The sequence below is a fragment of the Zea mays genome, chromosome 1 (genome assembly GCF_902167145.1).
Source record: "Zea mays cultivar B73 chromosome 1, Zm-B73-REFERENCE-NAM-5.0, whole genome shotgun sequence".
Taxonomy (NCBI): Eukaryota; Viridiplantae; Streptophyta; class Magnoliopsida; order Poales; family Poaceae; genus Zea; species Zea mays.
This window is the reverse complement of record NC_050096.1, coordinates 119815341-119823659: the sequence shown is the minus strand read 5'-3', so window position 1 is coordinate 119823659 and position 8319 is coordinate 119815341.

Genomic DNA, 8319 nt, shown 5'->3' with positions numbered 1-8319 from the left:
ATTAGATAGGTACACATTTAGTCTAAAGAGAGTCACACTAAAACTTGAAAAGCTAAACTTGATTTTAGACTCAGCTAGTGCTTTTTGGCAAACTAAACCCCTCAGCCAAACAGCTGCATGTCTAGAGGTTGAGGAGTAGACTCCTCACACCGGGTAAGTCTAGCTGAGTATTAGTACACTCAGCCTTGCTTGTGGCATAATTTCTTACAAGTTCTCTGGAGGACATGGTTGCTGGAGTGACTTGGTCGTCCATTTTGCCACCGGGTTGGACAGTCGAGTGGGACCCTACCTCGGCAGAGGAGGAGCATGAGGAGTGATGGGCCAGGCTTCCCCATCTCTCCATTTATTTATCATTAGTTATATTCTGCTGCATGCCGAACAATGATCACTACTTTTGATAAACTCCGATGATGTTGTAATAAATTAAATACTCCTTAATGTATGGTTTTATGCTTTATTGTATTTGCTCTATGCCTCACCTTCGAGTGAGTACGTGGTACTGGATCCTGTTAGTGGCCTCGTCGGACTAGATCCGAGGGACTGACGTCTTATTCCTATTTAATTGTGGTCTAGCCTTTAAGGTGGGACTTAGGCACTTAAGTTGGAATAATTTGGGCGATTCCGCCACAGCTGGTATCGGAGCTTGTACCACCACAGAGGAATCAATAAACCGTAATTACCATCCTTTTCGAAAAGTAAAACTTGTTAGAAACCAATGTTGGATAGATCGGTAAGGCGATAGGGATGGACATAGAGCGTGAAGCCTTAGGATAATAGAGGGGTAACTAGGTGGCTAGTTGATTGAGCCCTATAGGCTACTATAAGGGATGGGGATTTCCCTATTCCCTATAGGTTGATGTGAGTTCGTTTAGGACGAGCATGCATGCATCATTTATTTCAAACTACTTGGTAATTGGTCAAGAACCTTAAATGCTATGAGGCACGATAATAAAAGATTAAGTACACTCCGGGACCTCATCGTAACATTCGAAAAGCCAAGCACTGATCCCTTTTTATTTTTTATAATTCTTTTTCTTTTTTGCTTACGCTTACCCTTACATAGATGACTTCTCACGAATCCTTAGAAGGAGGGAACGCACATTCCCACACGGATGGACTTGCACGAGAGGGTTTTCCCCGCATCTTGTGGGAGGTGCTGCAGGGAGCCGGTTATACGACACCTCCCCAGTACGCGGTGCAGCTGTTCGAGGAGCACCGGGTACCCCGTTGTAGGGTGAGGATGACCTTGGAGCCTCATCCCTTGCAGCCAGGCTGGCGTTCGTTGGACTCCGAGTCTTTCAGATACCGGGCTGAAGACACTATCGAGGTCATTGCTCTCCACGGGTTGACGACCTTTTGTGGCTTTCACCCCTTGGAGCTGTCCACTCATCCCATTGGTTTGTTCCCCGCTGAAAAGGAGGACGACCCCATGTGGAAGGATCGAGTGGAGCATGCCAAGGATGTGTGGGCTCTTTACCCAGGGCAGACTGCTCACCTGACGGTGCGATGCATGAATGCCCTGTACCACCTGCAAGCGATGCGAGGTGAGGTAATGTCTCAGCTGATGGGCCTGGTGGAGGCTACCAAGATCACCCTGGAAAATAGGGAGGTCCTGGTGGTAGACCTGTCCACTGAGATGGTGGAGAAGGACCTCCAGGTGGAACAAATGGCCACCCAGATCCAAGAGCTTGAGGAGCTAGTAGGAGCTAGGGAGAACACCATCGAGGTTCTCGAGGATCAGCTTATGAACACTCAGCAGCAACTTGAGGAAGCTAACCAGCACTTGGATATGCAGCATCAGGAGATTCAGGACATGGAGGCTGACGAGAATGTTGACATCGAGGGAGGAGAGGAGCCAGAGCCTGCATCCAGCTTGGACACTGTTGGCTCAGGGAGACCACCTTCCCCGAGTCAAGAGTTGCCTCGTTTGCTCATTAGGTGACAGGGATAGGGTTAGAAGTGTGTGGCAGTAGAACTCCTCAGAACTAGTGTAGCTTTTGCACCTTTGGGGTACTTGGCTAGAAAGAATCGAGTCTTTTGAGCATTGTTGTAACCAGTAGCAAACTCTTTTGGATTTATGAATGATGGATGATGTCAACTTTAACTTATGAAGAAAAGTTTTATGTCATGTGGTATCTTTTATGAAAAATGCAAGGAAATGTTTGGCATTCTGCAGACCTTGTCCTTTCAAGTCTTTTACCATGTATGAACCCTGATATCAAAAGTATGATATTAAGAGCATCCTAAATTTTCAGATGGCAGGAAGAGCGCGCCATGGACAGAATGAGCGCATTCCTCCACCACCGCCGCCGCCTCCTACCATGCAAGAATTGATGGCTCAACAGAATGAGATTCTGCGACAGTTGGCTCAGCGTCAGCCACCACCTCAGCACTATGGTGGTGGTGATCACCATCAGCGTCCCCCAGCAGCGGCCACTTATCAGGAGTTCCTCAGCACTCAGCCGCCGTTGTTCACTCGGGCAGAGGATCCCCTTGATGCGAATGTATGGCTCAGGGTGGTGGAATCCAAATTCCCACTGCTTAATGGAGTTTGTTCAGATGTGGCTAAGGTCTGTTTCGCCACCCAGCAGCTTTGCGGACCCGCACAAACATGGTGGGACCACTTTCTCGCTATGCAGCCAATTGATCACATGGTGGAATGGGGAGAATTTAAGGCAGCATTCAGAGGGCATCACATACCAGCAGGCATCATGGACTAGAAGCTTAATGAATTTCTGGCACTTACTCAGGGGAATCGTACTGTGTTGCAGTACGCTCAGGCTTTCAATGACCTGTGTCAGTACGCAGGCTATCGTGCTGACACCGATGAGAAGAAAAGGGACAGGTTCAGGAGAGGTCTCAGTACTAAGCTCCACGACCGTCTCAACGCAGTCAGGGCCAACAGCTACAACGAGTTAGTCAACCTGGCCATTTCTCAAGAAGATTGCATCACAGCTGGCCAGGCAGAAAAGAAGAGGAAGACCCCTATGGCAGGACCTTCAGCTCAGCCTCAGCGCTTCAGGATTGTGTCTGACACTCAGAACCGGGGACCTCAGCAGCAACAAGGGCGATGGGTGATCCGGCCACAGTAGCAGCAACAGGCACCCAACCGCTCTCAACCCCCAGTTCAGAGGAACAACAATCAACCAAAGCAGCAGTACTGTCAGGCCAATGACAACAGATGTTTCACTTGTGGTAGCACTGGACACTATGCCGAGAATTGCCCCAGGAACCAGCAGAAGCAGGGACAAAATTCCAATCAGAACCAAGGCAAGAAGCAGAAGGTGCAAATGAGGCAAGGCAGGATGAACTTCACCACTATGGCTGACATTCCAGAGGGAGCACCCGTCATGACTGGTACCTTTTCCGTTTTGAATTACCCTGCAATCATTCTTTTTTATTCTGGTGCATCACACAGTTTTATCAGTGCAAAATTTAGTGCCAAATGCCAGTTACCTTTCCATCACACCAATAGGGGCATTACAATTTCAACACCAGGAGGCAGAGTTGCCACCTATCAAATCAACAGGCAGGTGCCTATAAAATTTGGTAGTCTTGTGATTAGAACCATCCTCCTTATCTTGGGATTGGATAGTGTGGATATCATATTAGGAACTAACTGGTTATCAAGGCATCAGGCAGTAATTGATGTTGCAGCAAGGGCCATTGAGATACATTCACCTACTTGTGGTGAAATTACGTTATATTTGCATAACCAGGGTTGTACCCGTTCATGTGCCTTCACCATGATAGAGTCACCCGTCGAAAGAATTCCAGTGGTCTGTGAGTACCCCGATGTTTTCCCAGATGAATTGCCAGGGATGCCGCCCGACCAAGATATAGAGTTTGCAATTGAACTGCAACCCGGAACTGCTCCTATATCCAAGAGACCCTACAGGATGCCTCCAGCCAAGTTGGCAGAATTGAAAAAGCAGTTACAAGAGTTGCTGGACAAGGGGTTCATTCGCCCAAGTACTTCTCCATGGGGATGTCCAGCCTTATTCGTGAAGAAGAAAGATGAGAGTCTGAGGTTGTGTCTTGATTACCGCCCTCTCAATGCGGTGACCATCAAAAATAAGTATCCATTGCCCCGCATTGATGTATTGTTTGATCAGTTGGTGGGAGCCAAGGTATTTTCTAAGATAGACCTTCGCTCTAGCTATCATCAGATAAAAATCAGGGCCAGTGATATTCCGAAGACGGCTTTCTCTACCAGATATGGGCTTTATGAGTACTTGGTGATGTCTTTCGGGCTGACCAATGCCCCGACATATTTCATGTATTTGATGAACTCAGTGTTTATGCTAGAGCTAGATAAGTTTGTAGTGGTCTTCATTGACGATATCTTGGTATATTCGAAGAATGAAGACGATCATATCAAGCACTTGCATACAATACTTTAGAGACTGTGCGATCATCGTTTATATGCTAAGTTGTCCAAATGTGATTTCTGGCTGAAGGAAACAAAATTTTTGGGTCATACCATTTCTCAGGATGGAGTATCGGTTGATCCTGAGAAAGTGCAAGAAGTGATGGATTGGAAGCCCCCTACCACTGTACGGCAGATTCAGAGTTTTCTGGGATTGGCAGGATATTATCGACGATTCATTCCGGATTTCTCCAGGATTGCCAAGCCAATGAGTGAATTGTTGAAGAAAGGAGTAAAGTTTGAGTGGAGTCAGAAATGCGAGGATGCCTTTCATACATTGAGGCATCATCTGACAACAGCACCCGTGCTAGCGCAACCTGACAACACCAAATCTTTTGATGTCTATTGCAATGCTTCAGGCACTGGTTTGGGATGTGTCTTGATGCAAGACAACAGAGTTATTGCCTATGCATCCCGAGCACTTAGGCCTCATGAGCAGAACTACCCCACACATGATCTGGAGTTAGCAGCCATAATTCATGCTCTGAAGATATATGGAGACATTATTTGATGGGAGCTCATTGTAATATCTACACCGATCACAAGAGTCTCAAGTATATTTTCACTCAGGCTGATCTTAACATGAGGCAGAGAAGATGGTTAGAATTAATCAAGGACTATGATTTAGAAGTGCATTACCATCTTGGCAAGGCCAATGTTGTGGCAGATGCCTTAAGCCAGAAGGCCCAGTGCAACTGTGTGATTATGGACTCCAAGATCGCCACTCTGTGTGACGAGTTGTGCAAGCTGAACATAGAAGTTGTTTCCTCAGGTACCTTGAGTTATATCTCAGTGAAGCCCACTTTGCAGGAGCAAATAGTCATGGCACAGATCGGTGACATGGGTGTTCAAGTCATTAAGAAAATGATCGAACGGAAGGTGGATAAGTACAACTGCTTCCGTTAGGACAACAAGGGAGTTCTATGGTTTGAAGACCGATTGGTTGTTCCTAAGAATCCCGAACTAAGGAAGAAAATACTGGATGAAGATCATCTTTCCAAATTTTCCATGCACCCCGGCAGTAACAAGATGTATCATGATCTCAGATCTTTGTATTGGTGGACCAGAATGAAAAGGGAAATTGCTAAGTATGTATCTGAATGCGACACTTGCCAAAGAATCAAGGCTAGTCATTTGAAGGTAGCAGGTACCTTGCAGCCCTTCCCATACCATCTTGGAAATGGGAGGATATTTGCATGGATTTTATTGTGGGATTGCCCAACACCTCCTGGCACCACGATTCTATTTGGGTCATTGTGGATAGATTAACCAAGATAGCTCATTTCTTGCCAGTGCATACCGCCCACAAGACAAAAAAGTATGCAGAGATCTATATTGACCAGATAGTGCATTTGCATGGAATTCTGAGAACTATTGTATCTGATAGAGGAGCACTGTTTGTAGCACATTTTTGGGAGCAACTCCAAAGGTCACTGGGAACCACTGTGATTAGAAGCTCAGCATACCATCCTCAGACAGATGGACAGATAGAGAGAGTGAATCAAATTCTTGAGGAAATGTTGCGAGCCTGTGTGCTACACTATGGTAAAAATTGGGACAAGTGCCTTTCCTTGGCAGAGTTCTCGTATAACAACAGCTACCAGTCCAGCCTAAAGATGGCACCTTTTGAGGCCTTGTATGGGAGAAGGTGTAGGACACCGCTAAATTGGTCACAAGCTGGAGAGAGGGAAATATTTGGACCTGACCTGGTACTTGAAGCCAAGGAGAATGTCAGAGTCATTAAGAAGAACCTAGAAGCTGCTCAGGCCAGACAAAAGAGTTATCATGATAAGAGGAGGAAGCCCCTACAATTTGAAGTGGGAGATCATGTTTATCTTAAGGTGTCACCCACAAAAGGTGTTTAGAGATTTGGAATCAAGGGTAGGTTAGCTCCTCGCTACATTGGGCCCTATGAGTTCAAAGAAACTTGTGGACCTGTAGCATATCAATTGAAGTTGCCACCTCATATGTCAGCAATCCATGAGGTATTCCACGTATCGCAGCTACGGAAGTGTGTCCGCTTACCCACGGAAGTGCTACCGGAACCAGAATTGGAGATAGAACCAGACTTGTCTTATCAAGAGCACCCCGTCAAGGTATTAGACCAAAAGGAGAGATCAACTCGGGCAAGGTCGATCAAGATGTATAAGATTCAGTGGAGCCACCATTCAGTACAAGAGGCTACGTGGGAGACTGAGGATTTTCTACGTTCTCGCTTCCCCGACTTTCTACCTAAAGGAGTCGGTACGTAATCCAAAACACCACCCCCACCTGCCCTTTGAATCTAAATGTTGGGGACTTGTTCTCAAATGCTATGAGTTAAGAACAAGGCAACACAAAAAATGTTAAATGTTAATGCCCTTCGTCCTTCGAGACATTATTTCCCTTAGGATATAATGATCTTCAGACGAAGGTCATGAAGGACATACCTTCATCATTGCAGCATACGATAATAAAAGAAGAATCATATGGAATGTAAGAGATAACATGAACAAATATGTAAATTATTAGCTCATTTCTATTTTATTATCATGGAAAAATAGAAATGACATCAAATTACAAATGTACCTTCGGCTTGAAAGAAGGTAAAGGTACGAGCGTGACGCAAAAGCAAATGCCAAGTCAGCGTGAACAGTACGGGAGCACTGTTCATCTATTTATAGGCACGGGACACAACCCATGTAAAATTACACCCATGCCTTTACATTTGCTAATGATTCTATACTGATCCATCGAGGTCTAAATAGTATTTTCCCTTTTAAGTCGGTTCCCTTTTCTGCTATCATGTCGAAGCTCCCTTGCGCATAGCTTCAGCTCTGTGTCAACCTTCGTATTCTTTGTGCTTCTCACACTGTGGTTCTGATCCGAGTCCGAAGGTACCTGTTCATGTATTACACTCCAGAAACATTGTTAAATCATGTTTTTGAGAACCTTCTGAAGACGAAGGCCCCCAACACTAAATATAAGAAAAACCTAGTTGTTAAGAGTAGAGTAAGTTGTGGAAGGAAATCAAAAAGGACTTCCTTCTGAAGTTGCAAAGAGAATGACATTCGAAGAGCAGTTAATTAGAGAAACTTGGTGAGAGGAAACTGCAACACACCAACTTACACCTTTTTTTGGTACCCCTCTAAAGAATTCGTACCCAATCTCGAGACGAGATTCCTTTAAAGGGGGAGGGCTGTAACACCCCTGGTGTTACCCAGAGCCCTGGTTAAGAAGCACACTATGTCCTACTCAAACCTTGTGCTATAATGGAAAGGAGGGGACTAAAAGTTTTAGAACCATGGCTAAGCTAAGCATTAAGCATAACAAGAAAGAGAGTCTACCCTTCATACAATGTTCACCCACAAACAAGATTCTAAAACCCTAACTATTTCTTAAGCCTTAAACCCTAACAAAGGGATTAAAGGGGAAAGAATGGGCAAAGGATCAAAACAACAAAAAGGAAACCTTTATTAAAGATGAAGAGTATTAGTAAAGCTACAAAACTTAGTAAGAGAAATATTACAAAAAGGCCCCACAAAAACCCCAAATCAATTCATTATGTGGAGAGCACCCTAGAGCCATCCATTTTCTTTGTAAGTCCCCAAAACTACCCTAATCCAATGATCAGAAGTGTTCACCTTTTTAATTGCGCCAAAACCATAAGGTCTAAATAGCAAAAAGGAGCCAAATTACCTTAGGAGCACTCTGGAAAAATTTGGACCGAAGCCAAGACCTTTGGACATGATTTGACATCCCTTTTGTCTCGGGGTGAACAGTGTGACAGGCCCGATTTGGTATCCGCATATCTTGTGAACTAGGGCATATCTCCCATTGGAACTCACACATAATAGCTAGCCCTAGGTGCCAGGAAGAGATTTGCGCAAGACTCTTGGCAAGATTCGCAC